This window comes from Chionomys nivalis, chromosome 22 (assembly GCF_950005125.1).
Source record: "Chionomys nivalis chromosome 22, mChiNiv1.1, whole genome shotgun sequence".
In the NCBI taxonomy this organism is placed as follows: domain Eukaryota; kingdom Metazoa; phylum Chordata; class Mammalia; order Rodentia; family Cricetidae; genus Chionomys; species Chionomys nivalis.
This window is the reverse complement of record NC_080107.1, coordinates 47,820,288-47,839,874: the sequence shown is the minus strand read 5'-3', so window position 1 is coordinate 47,839,874 and position 19,587 is coordinate 47,820,288. Positions and strand designations below refer to the sequence as shown.

The following is a 19,587-nucleotide window of genomic DNA, read 5'->3' as shown; positions in this document are numbered from 1 at the left end:
TCAGGATAGTTTCCTCCCCCCCTCCCCCCATGCAGCATAACTGTTGAGTGGCGCAGCTGCCCTCCCCTTATTTTTTGAGTGGTATATGGACAGCACTCTTGGTGGAATCTAGCCGTGTACAGCGTTTCCTGCTTGGGTATATCAGAAGAAATTGTTACAAAAAACCTAAAGTGGACATTTTTTTTTTTTTTTAAATGCTCACACTAGCACCCAAGGTTACTTGAACTGTTTGCTGAGGGAAGTCAGTGTTTAAGGCTGGGAGGATCCACAGGGATTTGCTAATGTCAACATCTTCATTTTCACCCATGGGAAAGATATTGAGGTTTGGAGCAGTTAAATGACTTGGTGAAATCATTGCTAATTAATTTTTTTAAAACCTGGTATCCATTTTCTTGCAACTTAAGTAAAAAATAATTCCCTTGCTTTCTATGTATAGTTTCCTCTTAATACCTCCTTTTCAAGGGTTAGAGGTGTGGGGTGGAATGTCATGCCTCACTCCGTCCAGGTGTTATATTTGAATACTAATTCGAAAATAAAATACTTATTATAGAACACCCCTCCCCCCCCACACAAGATAGAGTCTCTGTAGTCCAAGCTACTGGCCAGAAGACACTGTGTAACCTCCACTGGCTTTAAATTTATCTTAATCCTCCAGCCTCAGCTTCACAAATGTTGAGATTATAGGTATGAGTCACCCCGTCCATCTTTTTTGTTTGTTTGTTTGAGACAAGGTCTCATTTTGTAGCCTTGGCTAGCCTGGTACTTACTACCCAGTGCGAGCTGGCTTTGAGTTCATGGTAATCCTCCTGCTTCAGTCTACCAAAATGCTGGGAATACAGGCTTGCACCACCATACCCAGCTCAGAAGCAGGGTCTTTGCATCCTTTTGCCAAGACCCCTGTCAATTGTCACCATAACCCCTTGCCTTGTCTCTTTTAGAAGTAAGCGTCAAGATAAAAAAAAAAAAAATCAGTATGCAATATGGCCAGAATTTCTTTTGAAACAAAGTGAAACCGTGGTGTACAAAAATAAACGCAGTTTTACAAAAAAACCTGTGAATGTGTGAACAGGCTTCTATTTCTGTGACAGTTGAGTTAGGCGTGTGCTTTAGGAAAATGCATCTTGAATCCTGTTTTAATGCTGCCTCCTAATTTTTGGTGAGGTTTCTACTTCGACTTTTTTCTTCCAACAATAAGAGTGAAATAAAGAGGCTTTTTTTTTCTTTTTAGCAGTCGCGAGACTCACGTAGCCCAGGTGAACCTGGGCAGCTGAGGATGAACTAAGTACTGATCCCCTTCAGCCTCTGGAGGGTTTCATTCTAAGCAATGTTGGGGATTGAACCCCAAGGCCTCTACCCTCTACTCTACATCTACACCTAAAGCTGCTCCCCTACCCCCTCGAGACAAGGTTTCCCTGTGTAGCTTTGGAGCTTATCCTGGAACTCACTCTGTAGACCAGGCTGGTCTTGAACTCACAGAGATCTGCCTGCCTCTGCCTCCCAAGTGCTGGGATTAAAGGTGTCCACCACCGCCCAGATCAGAGGCATTTTCTTTATTTTTTTTATTTTATTTATTTATTTATTGGATTTTCGAGACAAGGTTTCTCCGTAGCTTTTTGGTTCCTGTCCTGGAACTAGCTCTTGTAGACCAGGCTGGCCTCGAACTCACAGAGATCCGCCTGCCTCTGCCTCCTGAGTGCTGGGATTAAAGGTGTCCACCACCGCCCAGATCAGAGGCATTTTCTTAATCGAGACCTCCTCCTCTCTGGTGGCTCCAGCTTGTGCCGCGTTGATCGAAGACTAGCCAGCACCATCACTGTCAGCTGTTCATAAGTAAAAAATGATCTTGTTTGTTTTTCTTTGATTGTTTTGCTTGGGGGAGGCCCACATTTGCTGAATGAACAATGTCATTTAGGTTATGAATAAAAGGAAACAAATGTAGCTGGGCGGTGGTGGCGCATGCCTTGAATCCCAGCTCTTGGGAGGCAGAGGCAGGTAGATCTCTGTGAGTTCAAGACCAGCCTAGTCTACAGCGTGAGTTCCAGGACTGTTTCACAGAGAAACCCTGTCTCAAAAACAAAACAAAACAAAAAACAAAGAAAGGATCGAAGTAAACAAATGTAGTTTGAACCCTTCCTTCCCCTGTCGTCTGCCCCAATCTAACGCAGTCTGGCACTTGCGTTGTGCCAGTCCCAGTGCCCCCCTAGTCCCTTCAGAGTTGAGCATCTTCGGATAGCCCACAGCTGTGGGCAGAAGAGGCTGTGGCTTGACTTGGCAACTTATTCTACAGACATTTGTTTAGAGCTTGCTCGAGCTATGGCGTTTCAAGCTGGAAACTGAATTAAACATGGGTCTGCGCCAAGCAAGCGTGGTGGCGCATGCCTTTATTTAGTTCCTGTACTTCGGAGACAGAGACAGGCAGATCTCTGCAAGTTTCAGGCCAGCCGGGCTACATCGTGAGGCCCTGTCTCAGAAAGAAACAACAAAACCACAGCAAAATAGTTACACGATTGTGACAGACAGCCCTCCGGGAAGCTTTCTGTTACTTCCCCAGCACACTTCAGGATGCGCTCAATCTATTGCACTTGTGTATGCCGGTCTTGCCCAACCAGTCCTAAGTTTCTTCAGGGGAGAGTATAGGTGTCTTGTTCTTATGTCTGTCCTCAGTGCATGATTTGGGGCTGGCACCCAGTTAATGCTGCACCAATAACTAATGAGAAAGAAAATAGACTTAGCTAGAATTGTGGGGAAAATTCAGACCCTTTGCCTGCTGGGATTATGGGTTCTTGTGCCCATGTGCCAGCTTTTTACTGGAGATAAGTTCAGGGCCTTCTGCTTGCCCAGCAAGGGTTTACTAGCTGAGCCATCTCCCGAATCTATAGGGCTATTTATTTATTTATTTTCTTATCTTTCTATTTGTTTGTTTCAGGACTTTAATTTTAGAAATACATTTATTTACTTGTTTGGGAGCAAGTGTGCCGTTGAGGCTTGTAGAGGGCTTTCAGGGATCATTCTTTTCTTTCACCATGTGAGTCCCGGGGATCAGACCCAGGTCAGGGTTGGCTGCAAATACCCTTGTCCACTGAGCCATCTTACTAACTCAGGGCTATGGTTTTCAGTTCTTTTTTTAAAAAATAATTTATTTATGTTTATTTCATATACATTCATATTTTGCCTGCTTATTTGTCTTTGTGAAGATGTCAGATCCCCTAGAACTAGAGTTACAGACAGTTATGACAGTTGCCATGTGGTTGCTGGGAATTGAACCCGGGTCCCCTGGAGGAATAGCCAGTGCTCTCAGCCTCTGAGGGATCTCTCCAGCCCCCTTTAACTTTTTTTTTTTAAGATTTATTTTTGTGTGCCTGAGTGTATAGGTGCCTGTGGAATCCTGAGAGGGTGTCAGATCTCTGGGCTGAATTACAGCTGGTTGTGAGTCACCAAATGTGGACGCTGGGAATCAAATGCAGGTTCTCTGGAAGATCCTGTCTCAGTAAACAGATAGACAAACAAACAAACAAAAATTCCAGTGGGAGAATCTCTGTAAGTTCAAGGCCAGCTTCATCAGAAACCCTATCATCAAAAAAAAAAAAAAAAAAAAGAAAGAAAAAGAAAAGAAAGAAAAGAAAAGAAAGAAAGAACAAAAAACAAAAAACCCCAGCAAATTATAAATTTTCTCGTGCTGTTCCCTATGGACAGTTTCTTCTCCCACTCTCAGCTCCTGGCAACCACTGAACTTTTTCCATTACCTTTAGCTTTGCTCCTTCTAGAATACCATGTCAATGGGATAGAACATGTAGCTCTTTTTCTTTTGTTTTGTTTTTTTTTTTTTTTTTTTTTTTTTTTTTTTTTTTGGTTTCTCTGTGGTTTTGGAGCCTGTCCTGGAACTAGCTCTTGTAGACCAGGCTGGTCTCGAACTCACAGAGATCCGCCTGCCTCTGCCTCCCGAGTGCTGGGATTAAAGGCATGCGCCACCACCGCCCGGCTTTTTGTCTTGTTTTTTAAGACAGGGTTTTTCTGTGTAGCCCTGGCTGTCCTGGAACTTACTATATAGACCAGGATGGCCTTGAACTCACAGAGATCCTCCTGCCTCTGCCTCCAGTGTGGGTACTGAAGGTGTGCCCCACCTCACCCAGCTTTTAAAATGTGATTTCTGGGACTAGATGGCTCAGTGGGTAAACTGCCTGCGGTGCAAGCATGAGGACCTGAGTTCAGATCCCAGCACCCGGGTAAAAGTGCCAGGTGTGGTCACGTGTGTCTGTAACCCTAGCTCGAAGGGAGTGGGTAGAGGAAACACTTGGATCCCTGGGCCGTGCTGGCCAGGCAGTCTCTAAATCTGAGCTGTAGGTACAGAAACTCTTCCACAAGTTAAGGGAGATAGGAATAGCAGGAGACACCAATGTTGGCTCCAGTTCATACAAACATGTATTTTCACGCACAACTGTACATACACAAACATGTATACACAACATATATACTTTTGTTGTTGTTGTTTTGTTTTTCAAGACACGGTTTCTCTGTAGCTTTGGAGCCTGTCCTGGAACTAGCTCTTGTAGACCAGGCTAGCCTGGAACTCACAGAGATCCGCCTGCCTCTCCCTCCCGAGTGCTGGGATTAAAGGCATGCGCCACCACCGCCTGGTCCATATATACATTTTTAAAAACTTTCTTTCACTCAGTGTGGTAGTAGTACATGCTGGCAATCTCAACACTAGGGTGCAGAGGCAGGAGGATTGCAGCAAGTTCTAGGCTACACTAAACTGCATGAAAAGTTCAAGGCAAGCCAGGGCCACGTGAGACCCTGTCGCAACTTCCCCTGTCATAATTTCCCTGTCTTCCCTAAGTGACTTCCTTCGCATAGTGCATTGCCTTTACTGCTGTGTTGTGTGTGTTTGGTGTTTGGCTTTTCATCACTGACTCATATGGATGTCCTCCATCCTCCAGATCAAGGACCTTTGAGTTATTTACAGTTAAGCAATCGCCCACAAATTTTTAAAAAAATTATCGCACTTATTTATTTTACTTTGTGTGTGTATATGTGTAAATGCATACCATGGCAAATGTGGAAGTCCACAGTTGGCTCTCTCCCTCCACCATGTGGGTCCTGGGAATTTAGGGTCATCTGGCTTCGTGACAAGCACCTTTAACACTGAGCCGTTTCGCTGACATATACCCACAGATGTTTCTGTGAACGTATCGTATGACTACCTATGTGCCTAGGGTTAGGATTGATGGATTGTATGATATCGTATGACTACCTACATGCCTAGGGTTAGGATTGATGGATTGTATGATATCGTATGACTACCTACGTGCCTAGGGTTAGGACTGATGGATTATATGATATCGTACGACTACCTACGTGCCTAGGGTTAGGATTGATGGATTGTATGATATCGTATGACTACCTACATGCCTAGGGTTAGGACTGATGGATTGTATGATATCGTATGACTACCTACGTGCCTAGGGTTAGGATTGATGGATTGTATGATATTGTATGATTACCTACGTGCCTAGGGTTAGGACTGATGGATTGTATGATATCGTATGACTACCTACGTGCCTAGGGTTAGGACTGATGGATTATATGATATCGTACGACTACCTACGTGCCTAGGGTTAGGATTGATGGATTGTATGATATCGTATGACTACCTACATGCCTAGGGTTAGGATTGATGGATTGTATGATATCGTATGACTACCTACGTGCCTAGGGTTAGGACTGATGGATTATATGATATCGTACGACTACCTACGTGCCTAGGGTTAGGATTGATGGATTGTATGATATCGTATGACTACCTACATGCCTAGGGTTAGGACTAATGGATTGTATGATATCGTATGACTACCTACGTGCCTAGGGTTAGGATTGATGGATTGTATGATATTGTATGATTACCTACGTGCCTAGGGTTAGGACTGATGGATTGTATGATATCGTATGACTACCTACGTGCCTAGGGTTAGGATTGATGGATTGTATGCTATGATATGGCTACCTACGTGCCTAGCAGGTAAAGGTGCTTTGTCCCACACCTGACAATCCCAGTTCAATCCCCAACTCTTCACCATGTCTTGCCAGCCCTCAGAATTCAACTTCCTGAAGAGCCCCCAAAGCCGCTGCACCGCCTCACCAGCTCCCCTTTCCTCAAGTGTCTGAGGCTAAAGTTCTACAAATCCCCTGCCAAGGCTTGCTCCCCTCCTCCCCTGCCCCTCCTCCCCTTCTATTCTTTGATAGGATCTATTTGTTCCAGGCTAAACTCAATTCTTAGGCTCAACTGTTCCTTCTCCTTTCTTTGAATATTTTTAAAAATAAAAATAACTTTTTTGATATAATAGTTATGATTTCATGTCTTTTTAGACATTTATTTAAAATGTAAAAAGTATATTTATTATTATTATTATTTTGATTTTTCAACACAGAGTTTTTCTGTGTAGCCCTGGCTGTCCTGGAACTCACTTTGTAGATTAGGCTGACCTCAAACTCACAGAGATCTGCCTGCCTCTGCCTCCCAAGTGTCATCATTAAAGGTATGTCCATCATTGCCTGACTGTAAAATATATTTTGGGATGATCTCATTGTGTCTTTGTTCCCAGTTTATTTTATTTATTATCATTTACTTTTAAACTTTGAGACAGTGTCTCCCTGTGTGGCTCACAGCCATTTCCCTGTCTCAGCCTCCCTACCAGCTGGGTTTACAGGTGTGTGCCACCACATCCAGCTATGCCTAACTTCGTGGTGCTTATTTCTAGATATCACCCTCCTTGCTTGAACTGGTTGTCATCTTATAATGATGTGATTTATAGTTTAAGTTGGGGCAGAATTTCCCAGAGCCGTGGTTTAGGGCTGCCGTCTGTCTGTCTGCATTATATTGACTATCTTTTTTTTTTTTTTTTTTTTGGTTTTTCGAGACAGGGTTTCTCTGTGGTTTTGGAGCCTGTCCTGGAACTAGCTCTTGTAGACCAGGCTGGTCTCGAACTCACAGAGATCCGCCTGCCTCTGCCTCCCGAGTGCTGGGTGGCTGTCCATTGAATAGCTTTCCCTCTGGCTTTTGAGACACACAGGTGTTTGGTAGCTAATGAGGTATTTTTTCTTTAGCAAAGCGATCAGGCTCAATTTTATAGTTACCTGTGGGAGTTCAGCAGCCCTGGTGGTCCTGAGCTTGTTCTTGGAGAACAGTTTTCAGGATGTCAGCTTTGAAGTCGACCAGAGGGACCCAGCTCTCCTAAGGGCATTTGGCCAGAGGTAAAGCCCTGGGAAATGCACTGAGATGCTAACTGCAGGGTGGATCTTTATGGTAAGCATCCTTAATATGCTTCCTTTGAGTATTTGAAGCTGTTAAGAGCAAGTGTCCACCCTTCCCCTGTCAATCAATCAGATTCTCAGCAGCCCAGATGCTTTGAACAGTTCGCGGAAACTTGAGGAAAGTCTACCTCAGGAGGCCTTGCTTAGGCACAGCCTCTCCAGACAACTTACAAGGAAGAGCAGGAAATGGGTGCTGCTGTGAGTAGCCTCTGTGACCTCTACACGACCCTCGGTGAGCTATTCTCAGTTAGGGTTGGAGGGGATGTCCCTCTCCAGCGGCTAGTGGGCAGAATGCTGATGAGCGATGTCCAGACAGGCTTGTGATTGGTGCAGAAGTGAGGCTTGTGATTGGAACCCCGAGCCGTGTCCAAACAAGGCTGTGGACAGTAGAAGCTTTGTGAAGCTTCATGCCCACCTTCCGGCTGTCTTTAAGCAAGCAAAGCCTTTGTTTTCTGGTCAGTCTGTATACAGCATGTGAGGTACGGCCTCTCTCTGTTTTCTGGTCAGTCCAGGAAACTGCTTTCCTGTGACCCAACCCCGGGATTGTAACGTTAGGCCCAGAAAGGCCTCCTCCCAGCAGTCTGTTTATGTTCTGTCTTCTGCTTAGCCTTGGCTTTGATGGTTAGCCAGCCACGGCCTCAAGCTCCTAATCCTCCTGCCTGCAGCCAGTGCCAGGATTACAGTGTGTACCTCCCTGCCAGGCCCCACTTGTGGTCGTTGTCATGGACTGGGTTGGTGACAGGTGAGAGCCTGGGCTCTTAGCCGGAGCAATGGAAGCAGCAGCAGCAGCAGCAAAGTAGTCAAGGTGTAGAGAGCAGCAAAGACCAGAAACTTGGGAGCTGAGCTGAGATACTAAGCTACAGCTGCAGAAGTGTGTGTGTGTGTGTGTGTGTGTGTGGAGGGGAATCAGAGAGCCGAGACTGTAGAAGGGGAGAGCCTGGGGAGAGCCAAGGCCGTAAGTCCTGGTTGCTGGATGCGTTCAGAGAGCATCAGTGGTTTGAGCTGAGGGTTCCAGCACCTGCAGTGAGCTCTGCAGCTGTGACTCCCGCTGCAGGGCTGCTAGCACTCAAAGCCCAGTGTTGGAGGAGGGTGCTGCCTGTTGGTTCCCGGCCACTTAGCCCCGAAATAATCACACAGAAACTGTATTCATTAAATCACTACTTGGCCCATTAGCTCTAGCTTCTTATTGGCTAACTCTTATATCTTAATTTAACCCATTTCTATTCATCTGTATATCACCAGCAAAGTTTCAGCACATCTATCTCCAGTGGCGGCTCCATGGCTTCTCCTCACTCCACCTCCTTTCTCCCAGCATTCCATTTAGTTTTCCCCGCCTAGCTCTGTTCTTCCCTGCCATAGGCTCAAATCAGTTCTTTTTAGGCAGAAGGACCTCCACACCAGCCCAGGGCAATAAGCCTCTAACCTGAGCACCTAGAAATGTCCATCTCCAGCCAGGAGCCAACCATAGACCTCCAACTTGGAAGGGCTAGAGCTTACTCTAACCTGAGCAATGAGAGCTGTAAGTCCCTGGTTTTGACACCTGCGGTTCTGAGCCTCCAGTTCTCAGGCCCCGAGCTATCAGCCCTAGGTCTAAAGCTCAGTTTTTAAGTCACTGGCACTCAGGGGCTCAGGACGCCAGCACCAAGGGGTCTGCACTTTTCTAGTCATGAGCTCATCGAGTAGAGTGGTGGACTCCTCCTCAGACACTGTGACAGGTCATAACACTGGCCATCACTGTACAGAACTGGATCCATCTGGTATTGCAGAGAAACAATTCCCCAGTTTGTTCTTTGCTGTCACATGCACGCTGTGACACAAGTGCCTACCCACATACACGAATAAGTGAATGTAAGTTCAAACACAACCTGCGCTGCTTAAAGTGGTGGCCTTTAATCCCAGTTTTCAGGAGACAGATCTCTGAGTTTGAGGCCAGCCTGGTTTACACAACAAGTTCCAGGACAGCCAGGGTTAAACAGAGAAAGCCTGTCTCAAAAAAGCAATAATAAACAAATAAATAAATAACCAAAAAAGAAACCAAAACACCAATCAACAGTAAGAACAAACTCCCAACAGAGCCTAGTTGTGAAGGTACAGGCTCGATTGGTCTCCAGAAGCCAGTGTTTCTATGGTGGCCTGTGGAGGTGTCAGAAAACTTAAGGACACACCTGGGTTTCGCTCAGTGTCCTCCAAGGGGTCTGGAGCCCAGTGCTTTGTTTGTTAATCATCATATAGACAGAATATTGGTGCTGGAAGCTATGCAGCAAGGTGGTAGATGAGTAACCTGGTCCTTCTGCCTTGGCCTCCACCGTGCTGGGGTTCTAGGCCTGTACTTCCAAACCTAGGGAGACCCGGTTCTTGTGGGGTCCAGGGCGGTGGTAGCAGCACAGCAGTGACTTTGCCTCACTGGGACTCTGGATAATGTCGGGACCCATGGGAAGCAGGTGAGGACAAGGAGGCCTGTAAGAGGAGAAGCTAGCCGAGCAGAAGGTGGTATCAGTGGGCCCAAGAAACAAACACTGGAAGAGCTGAGGTTGGCAAGAAAGAGGGACCCAGCATAGCTAAGCTGGGGAAGGGGAGACACAGAGAAGCTGGAGGGGTGCTGGACTTCCTTAGCCTTCTGGGAGACGAAGAGCAAGAGAAACAACAGATCTGGGAGAACGTTAGCTTCCCTAGGCACCTATGTACCGTCTCAAGAATGTGCTGAGAGCCAGTGGGTAGGGGCATCAAAGGGAGAAGTCATGATAGAGGTGCAGGCTGGGGGCCATTAGATGACCTAAATTATTGGGGACAGTCAGATGAGAGGGTGGGAAAGTGGAGGAAGGAGACACTGACTTTGACAGCTAGGCCCCGCCAGAGCAGCCAGCAGGGAGGCTCGTCTGTCGGGCAGTGTCTGCGTCTCTTCACTCACAGACCCTTGAGCTTAATTCTCAGTGATCTAGAGCCAGCGACAGCTCTTCAGCTCAGGGGCAAGCTCTCCAGCAAGGAGGCTTTGTAGCAGGTCACTTGAGGGCTGTTCACCTCCTGGTGCTTCCCTTGTATTAGGATCAGTAGCTGTCTGTGCTGACTTCATTGCTTATGGTTTCTTAGAGGAGGAAGTGTGGATAGTTTCAGTGTCAGGAAGGACAGGTTTTGTGCTAGGTGAGCATGGTATCAGGCCATGGGGTTCTGGCTCTGGGAGGCATCAAGAAAGCCCCAGACTGGACCCTCACCCAGAGTAGGGGCTCAGATTCTTCTGTCTGTTGCGTGGATCGCCTTACCAGGCCTTTTCCTTCTTTGTGTCTTTGGGGACAGGCAGCACTATACTCATATTTCATGCCAGCAGACTCACAAGGACAAGCAGGAGCCGGGACGAGGATTGCGGCAGTGGGGCAGAAAGGCAGCTTACGCTGAGCTGAGATACAGCATCTGTCGGATTTTCTAGTGATTCTAATCCAGTCGCACAATCCCCTGGTCTCACTGTAATGGCAGGAGGAACGGAGCTGCTTCTACCTGGCAGCGCAAAGAGAGGGAAGAACTTAAAGGTGTTGGTTTTCAGGAGCAGCGAGTGACCAAGCCCTGCCGTGTCTTCTGAACTAACTTTTCGTCTTTAGCATAGCCAGGACAGTGTCCAGAGACACACTCTTCTTCTCGGGAGAAAAAAGAAGCATGGGAACTGGGCAAAGGGTTGCTCTGATTTGGCTGCACTTCACACTGTGGTCTTTAACCTATAAGCTTGTTTGCCCTCAGCAGATAAGAGTGCTGGCCCCCAAGCCAGAGTTCTGTGTGCTGTGGTGTGAACGCAACAGGCACATGTGCACAATAAAGAACCCCACCTGCAGACTCACCTTGTTCGGGCGTAGAGGCTGGGGCTTTAAGATGAAGCAGTCATGCCTTCATGAGTTTACCACTTAGCTTACCCTTAGACTCTGATTGCTTGTCGGTTGGTTTTTCGAGACAGGGTTTCTCTGTGAAACAGAGAACTCACTTTGCAGACCAGGTTGGTCTCAAACTCACAGAAATCCACCTGCTTCCACCTCCCCAGTACTGGGATTAAAGGCATGGGCCACCACCACTGGGTCCTTTAGACATTGTTAGGAGCTTCCGTACCTTGGCTGTTCCACATCATGGTGCGCAGACTTCCTTTTCTTTCCAATTATCTACCTGGCTTTCACTGTGTCTTCTAGGTTTCCTCAAATTTATCATTCTGTATTTTTTTTCCCTTAAGTTTTTGTTTCCGCTGTTGTATTCTATCAGAATTCCAAAGAATTTTTTTTTTTTTTTGATTTTTGAGACAGGGTTTCTCTGTAGCTTTGGAGCCTGTCCTGGAACTAGCTCTTGTAGACCAGTCTGGCCTCGAACTCACAGAGATCCGCCTGCCTCTGCCTCCCGAGTGCTGGGATTAAAGGCGTGCACCACCACCGCCCGGCCTTCCAAATAATTTTTTTTTTTTTTGAGACAGAGTTTCTCTGTGGTTTTGGAGCCTGTCCTGGAACTAGCTCTTGTAGACCAGGCTGGTCTCGAACTCACAGAGATCCGCCTGCCTCTGCCTCCCGAGTGCTGGGATTAAAGGCGTGCGCCACCACCGCCCGGCCCAAATAAATTTTTTATACAAAAACAATCAACATGTATTTATTTAACATACATTGTAAGGGCTCAAGCAAACTTAATTTAAAAAGCAAATATAGCCCAGCAGTGGTGACGCACACCTTTAATCCCAGCACTCAGGAGGCAGAGGTAGGCCTGGTCTACAGAGTGAGTTCCAGGACAGTTTCCAAAGCTACAGAGAAATCCTGTCTCGAACCGCCCCCCCCCCCAAAAAAAGCAAATAAAAATAACACCACAGCTTGGAAATCAAGGAGAGGACAGACCATCTAAGGAACAAGACAACACAGAGGGAAGCTGGACATCTTGTGTCAGGGCTCTTGACTGGAGACCTGCTTTGAATAGGTCTCTTGCAGGCACTTCTTAAACACTGGCATTTTTTCCAGAGCTCAGCAGCATGTGTGTTCAAAGGGCTGTTGATGCTGGGTTCTCCTAGTAGCTCTGGGTAGAGAGCAAGATGGTTCTGACATCATATAGTGAGGACCACTTATCCTTGAGGATGTCCAGGCAGATGCTGCCCTGGGTGTCTGCACTGGGGTGGTAGCAGGGTGTGAGGAACTTCATGGCGGGTACGTTGTAAGGGTGGCCACTGGGGAGCTCTAGTGAGAGTTTACACCTCAGGTCTTCATATACTGCGCCGGCTGCTCCGTGGACTGGTCCCTACCCATTTGAATAGGAAGGTGGACATCCCTTTGTCACCAGACAGGGGTCATCAGTTCCTGCTGTAGCCTCTTGCCCGCGTGGCCCTAGGATGGTCTTAGCTTCCATGGATACAAAGACAGCTAGTGTGTCTGCTGTAAAAAATCAGACTATAGATTCAGTGTAAAATGAGACATCACTTAGGAGAACTGCCGTCTATAAAGGAACGAGGAAGGGGCTGTCAGACAGATGTCGCATCCACCATACCCCAGCCCCCTAACAGCAAGTGCAGACTCTTTGGCCAGTAATTTTTTCTTTCTCCCTATAAAGCAGTCATAAATCTCAGCATTTTAGGGCTGATTATGTGGGCAGTAAGCAAGAGCTTGACTACAGGTTAAAAACAAATATTTGGGCCCAGTGCGGTGGCATATATCTTTAATCCCTGGCACTTGGGAGGCAGAGGCAGATGGAGCTCTGTGAGTTTGAAGTCAGCCTGGTCTACATAGGCAGTTCCAAGACAGCCAGGGTTATATAGTGAGACTCTGTCTCAAAAATAAATAAATAAATTACTTACTTAAAAAAAAATCGCAAGTATTTGAGATAGGCCAAATTCAGCCATCTCATAACGAGCCAGCTTCCCAAGCTCCAAGGTACATTGTCAACAAAGCAGTCTTGGGCATAGCGTCTCAGCACAGTCACACAGTGTGGAGACTTCCACAGGCAGTCTCTGCCACCTTCCCACTGCTCAGTTGAGGGCAGGTAGCCAGGACCACCTCAGCACCCAGCCTCCACTGCATACTCCAGCAGAATGTTCCAGTCCTGCCTAGGTACTTGGGGAAGTACGTACGGCTGATGTAAAGTCAGAGTTCTGCCTCCATCACTTCAAGTGGAAAAGAACAATAAAATGTCTGCGTAGGAACTTTGAAAAAATATGTTGTTTTGGGGGAGAATGGTGGTGCACACCTTGAGCTGGAACTAACCGGTTTTTTGAAAGCCTCAAAAAACCAAAACAGTAACAAATTGTTTGGTTTTCCTCTCCTGGGTTTTTGGAGACAGGGTCTCATAAAGGCCCAGCTGGCCTAGGGCTCACTATGTAGCCAAAGATCGTTCCCACCTCCCCCCAATCCCAGCGTCTGCAAGTGTTTTACAGCAAAGGCTCATAAGGCCAGTTTGTTCTGGACGAAGACATGCAGGGAAAGCAATTTTAAGTGTCCTCAGCTGTGAAGATCATGACCTTAGAGCCTAAAGGAAAGCTAACATGAAGATAGGAGTGAGTGGAATTGGCCTCGGCAGACAGTACCATTGCTAATCTAGGAAAGGATCTCTGAGACAGAAGACCGCCTGGAGAATCCCTCGGTGTGCGTACTCCATGGAAGCGAGCATCCGCCCTTTCTCTTGGCTTGCCAGCATCTTCTCTCCTTGGATCCCCACCTTTTCCTGAGCTCGATCGTAAGCCCCAACCCAAATAAGATGTTTCTTTGTCCTGGTATCTTTTTCCTTTTTAATCTTTATTTAATTTTTATTTTACGTGTATGGGTGTTCCGTGTATATGTCTGTGCACAACATGTGTGCCTGGTGTCTGCAAAGGCTGGAGAGGCCTTCAGATGCCCTGGAACCAGAGTTACAGACAATCGTGAACCATCCTGTGGGACTCAAACCTGGGTCTTCTGCAAGAGCAATAAATGCTCTTAATCGCTCCAGCCCCACTTTTCCTGGTATCTTATGTAAGAGTTGAGGAAAAGGAAGTAGTCCTCCTGAAACCGGAGCTTTCTGTGTGCTTGTTCTTGGTGGGAGACTGCTTCCCTCTCATGTCAGTGTGATACCTATAAAAGTCTGTATTGAAGGTTCCAGAAGGATTGTCAGTCCATGATCAGATGAGCTAGGGCACTGCTCTCAACTTGGTACTGTTGGTATTTGGACCAGATTGTAGGCAGTTACTAGCACTCCCTGGCCAAGATATTCCCCGGGGGGCAGATTCATTCCCTGTCTCAAAGCACTGGACTGCCCGATCCGCTCCGGATTTCTGAGATCCGAGGAAGCACTCCATTCCATCTCCCTGTCTTCAGAGCGTACTCCCCCTCATGTTGCTCTCTGGGAAATACAGATGCCACTTCTAATGCGTCTGCTGGCCACATCTCAGTTCCGCTGACTTACAGAGCGTCTGTGCTGAAAGGACCTCAGTGTTTGGCAGAGAAATGCATTCAGACTGGAGACCAAATAGGCATTGGTACATGAGCGCCCCTGCTGGTGGTGCAAGAGAAGGGCAGATATAAACTGCCTCCCGTGGCACTGTTATTATTTTTCCATTTCTCTCCCCGCCCCCTCCGGTGTGTGTATGCATAATGCTAGGGACTGAACCCTGGGCCACTAAGCTGCCCTGCCTCCCTTTACGTGTTGACACTTGGAGTATGTTTCCTAATAGGCGTGGAACCTGCAATCCTCCTGCCTTAGCTGCTGAGTAACTAGGATTAGGATTATAGGTGTGCCCCCTCCACCCAGGCGTTCCTTGTTTTTTGTTGTTGTTGTTTTATTTTGGTTCAAAGTAGCAAAATAAGGCTTTAAGAAAATGGGAATTGTTGTAGTTTCTGTTTTTGCTGATCTTCCCACCTGTGTGTATTTTTATAATGTTCCCTTTATCCAAGGGAACTGTGTTTAGGCGACCATAGGAAGAACAAGGTCACTCTCTTTATTTTACTTATCATTGTGTCTCCTATTATTTTTGGTACTAATTATTGAAGCCAGGGCTGTGTCCGTGCCCCCAGGGACATCCTCGGCCTGAGAGACCTTCTTGAACTTTTGGCTCTCAACCTCATGAAACGGGAAAATGTAAGGAGAATGTCTCTCGAAAGAGAAAGTGAAATCATTTCTGTAACTTGACTTGGCCTGGCACCCTTTTGGTCTTGGTTAGGGCTTGCTTCCCTATCCGATGGCAGACGTTCTCTGGCATGCACTCCTCTCAGGCCCATGTCATGGATGTCATCGCCTTTTCTATATATATATATAGACAGGGTTTCTCTGTAGCTTTGGAGCCTGTCCTGGAACTAGCACTTATAGACCAGGCTGGGCTCGAACTCACAGTGATCTGCCTGCCTCTGCCTCCCGAGTGCTGGGATTAAAGGCGTGCGCCACCACCGCCTGGCTGGGCATCCAAGTCTTATGCAGAATCTGGGTGTGCTCACCATGGTAATCAAGCCATCATCAACCCAGCTTTCACACCCTTGGGCCCCATTTTTCCCTCCCATTCCCTACCACCCCAGAATCAAATGTAAATGGCTGGGCTGCAGCCACTCAGCAGTTGCAGAGAGGGCATCATGTTCTTGCAGTCACTGATGATTTGTGGTCTCTATTTTGGTTTCTCTTGCATCTGCAAGTACAGTTGAGATACAAATAGTAAATTAAAATCTTAGGTAAATGCTGTTTATAGGGCAAGTGGAGGGGCATCATCTGAAGACTGACAGTCCCATGTTAAGAAAAACCACATTATTTATTCCTTTTTTTCTTTCTTTCCAAGTGAAGTTAATACACTTTATTTTTAGACAACCTACATGACACATCTTTTCTTAAAACCACAGTGTCTCCTCTTCAAATAAATCACAGCCAAAGTAAAGCTCAGGCTGAGACCAGCACCACTGTTCTCGGTCCTGGTGCCACACAGATGGTAAGCTGCAGCCAACTTTGGTGACCAGCACCACCGTTCTCGGTCCTGGTGCCACACAGATGGTAAGCTGCAGCCAGCTTTGGTGACCAGCACCACCGTTCTCGGTCCTAGTGCCTCACAGATGGTAAGCTGCAGCCGGCTTTGGTGACCAGCACCACCGTTCTCGGTCCTGGTGTCCCATGGATAGTAAGCTGCAGCCAGCTTTGGTGACAAGTGATTGGTCCAGTATAATCTCCAATTTGTTTTTTTCAAGACAAGGATGTTACATAAGAGCTTTTCCAGCATGAATCTGTCACTTTCTGACCATATAGATGTAAGATGTACTCCCCAATCCAATCTGGACGCTGCGAAGACAGGCAGAAGAACAGCCACAAACTGTTCAGGGGCCATCAGTGCCTGCAGATCGACATTTATTTATTTATTTATTTATTTATTTATTTATTTATTTATTTATTTAAGTTTTTTGAGACGGGGTTTCTCTGTAGCTTTGGAGCTTGTCCTGAAACTCACTTTGTAGACAGGCTGGCCTTGAATTCACAGAGATCCGCCTGCCTCTGCCTCTCAAGTGCTGGATTTAAAGGCGTGTGCTACCACTGCCCGACTTTATTTTATTTTTTAACACAGAGTTTCTTTGTGTAGACCAGGCTGGCCTGGAAACTCACAGAGATCTACCAGCCTGGTCTACATAGTGAGTTCTTGGATAGCCAGGGCTACATAGTAAGATTCTGTCTTAAAAAAGTAGTGTGTGTGTGTTGGGGTACAGTTTGGGGGTAGAGCATGAGTTTATCATACAGAAGATCCTGGATCTGTCTCCAGGGCAAAACAACAGCCCAGCAAGGCAGTACATTCTAAGATGGCGGGTGGCTGTTCTTCCCTGAATGCTCGTGTCTCTGCATTTGCACGGCCGCACAGTCCTCACTGCATCTGTGTGAGGACTAAGGGAAGAGTTTCCTGACCCATCTGCTTTGCAGGCTTGTACTGCAGGACAGCCACTGCTCACCTGTATTGTCCTTCAAGAATGGAGACAGATCTCCCCAGCAGGCTCTGCGGGAAGACCTCTGAACCCTCTGTTTAAGAGGCAGGATTTGAACTGGGTCTTCTGAACACTGGGGCAGTGCGAGAGTGGAGAACCCTTGGACAAGCCACCCCCTTCAGCTATGAGGCCCACCATAGATCACAGAACTCCACTCGTCTGTGCCAGAAGGTTCTGTGTGGGCATTTTGCCAAATTGTCATGCCATATTAGATGTCATGAATGGGACAGGGATGGAGGTGCCAGACAGGAAGGGAGCTGCCCTGCGCCGTCCTCCCAGAGCTCCATGGCGCTCACCAGTTGGTCTGTCCCTCACTCCTCTACCCTCCATCTTAACTGCAACTCTGCACCTGCTTTCTTGCCTGAAAAATGCTTCCCGCGGAGCCCCAACCCTAACCACACTCTAGTTCATTACAGCGTGAGCAGGTACAGACGTAAGAGCGTGCCTGTATGTGTATCCTCCTGGGGTGTGTGTGGGCACACGTGGACATCAGAGGACAGTGTTGGGTGTTGTTCCTCAGGAGCTGACCGTCTTTCTAAGATGGTCTCTGATTAGGACTTGGGGCTCACCTAAGCAAGACTAACAGGCTGCAAGCCCCAGCCAGCCCGTCCCGTCGGTCTTTCCGGCATTTGGATTACAAATGCATGCCACCATGCCTGGCTTTGTATGTGGCTGCAGAGGTTCAGGCTCAGGTCTTTGTGCTTGTGTGGCCCGAGGTGGAGGTTGAGTAGCTGACCAGCTCTAGATGGCTCTTGGTCTCTCTGCACAGAGGAGATCTGCAGAGTAGAGGCGGAGATGGGATTATACGCTAGAAAATAGCCTGGGCCACCGACTCTTGGTGCTAAAATGGGCTCTAATCCATCTTTCCCTTTTGGTATTGGATTACAGAATGTAGGGCAGGGCTGGGATTGGCTGTTAAGAATACCCTGGACAAATATATGCTCCGAGAGCATGGGGAGGGAGCACACTGCAGTCACTGAGGCTGGTGTGACTTTGAACACCTGGGCTTGGCTTGTATCACTACCTTCCCCAATTGGAACGTCTCAAGGGCAAAGTCTTCCACTGCATTTAAATTAATTACTGGTAGCAAAAGATACCTCCAGCCCAAGTCATTTGTTAAGTTCAGATAAAGCAGAGGGCCGGACTGTGTGTAGGTCAGTGGCAGAGCACTTGCTGTCCACGGCACCAAGGCAGCTGCAGGGAAGCACACCTTTCTGTTGGAGTAGGGAGCCAGGATCCTGTCTGGTGGCAGAGTCCTGCAGTCAGCTGAGGTTGCTCTGCTGGCTTTAACAGAAGCCCGGGACACCGTGCATTCCGTGCGTGCTCCTGCACACGCCCAAGCTCTCTTCACAGAGACAGCAGAGAAGAGCGGCCGAGTCCTCCCCAGAGTGGTTCCAGAGCGCTCCTCTCTATTTTGTTTTGTTGTTGTCTTCTCCTAGTAGAAGCATGGAGCGACATCGGAACACATCAGCAATTAAAGCTAATCATTTTATTTCATAAAAAGAACATTTGCTCTACATTTTCCCAATTTGTCTATGCTTCTGAAAAACAGTTGTATGTAACAACATTAAAGAAAAAAAGAGGCCACGAATTTGACTAGAGCCAAAGGGATATTTGGCAGGGTTTCGATGGAGGAAAAGAAAGGGAGAAATGAGGTAATATTATAATCTCAGAAAATAAATTAACCAGGCAGTGGTGGTGCATGTCTTTAATCCTAGCACTTGGGAGGCAGAGGCAGGCAGAGCTCTGTGAGCTACACAGAGAAACCTTTTCTTGAAATACCAAAATGAATATATAAATTAAAAAATTAAAAAGCCCAAGAGTCTCCCAAGAGCTCAGTCATTCCCAGGTGGAAGGTATGGAGCTAAGGAACAGAGAGAACAAATCATTTAGATCGCAAACCAACAACAAAAACAAGTTGTGTTTGCATTTGGAGCATGGGCATGCTAACCTTCAATGAAACAGATAGAATTATAACGCCCTAGTGATTTCATTTACTATAATTAATTAACTGATTAATTAATTGGGGGTGGGGCAGCTGTAGGGCTGGAGAGATGGCTGAGTGGCCTGACCTGAATTCTACCCCTAGAACCCTCTAGAGATGGAGGGAAAGCCAGGTGCAGCGGCGACCCTCTAATCTCAGCACCCAGGAGGCTGAGGCAGGAGCATTGCAACCTTGAGGTCAACTTGCACTACATAACGAGTCTCACAAAATAAAATGAAAATCTGCCCAGGTTTCCTGGTTTCACTTGAAATTGTGGTCACAAACCAAATTGGCTTTTAGAGCTGTCCGGAAATGCTAACATGCAGGAATTCACTCTGCTGGTCTCTGGGAAGATGCACGGCTCCTTCTTTCACCAACACTGTT

The 19,587-nt window shown here is 47.1% G+C and overlaps 1 protein-coding gene and 1 pseudogene across 2 annotated transcripts in view; one reads left to right on the top strand and one right to left on the bottom strand.

The window, feature by feature from the left end:
- The window catches only part of Stxbp1 (syntaxin binding protein 1), a 61,602-nt gene that overhangs the window by 1,426 nt on the left and 40,589 nt on the right, over nt 1-19,587 (top strand). The gene's annotated exons all lie outside the window — the stretch shown is intronic.
- Nucleotides 12,201-12,589, bottom strand: LOC130864305 (ubiquitin-conjugating enzyme E2 C-like; annotated as a pseudogene).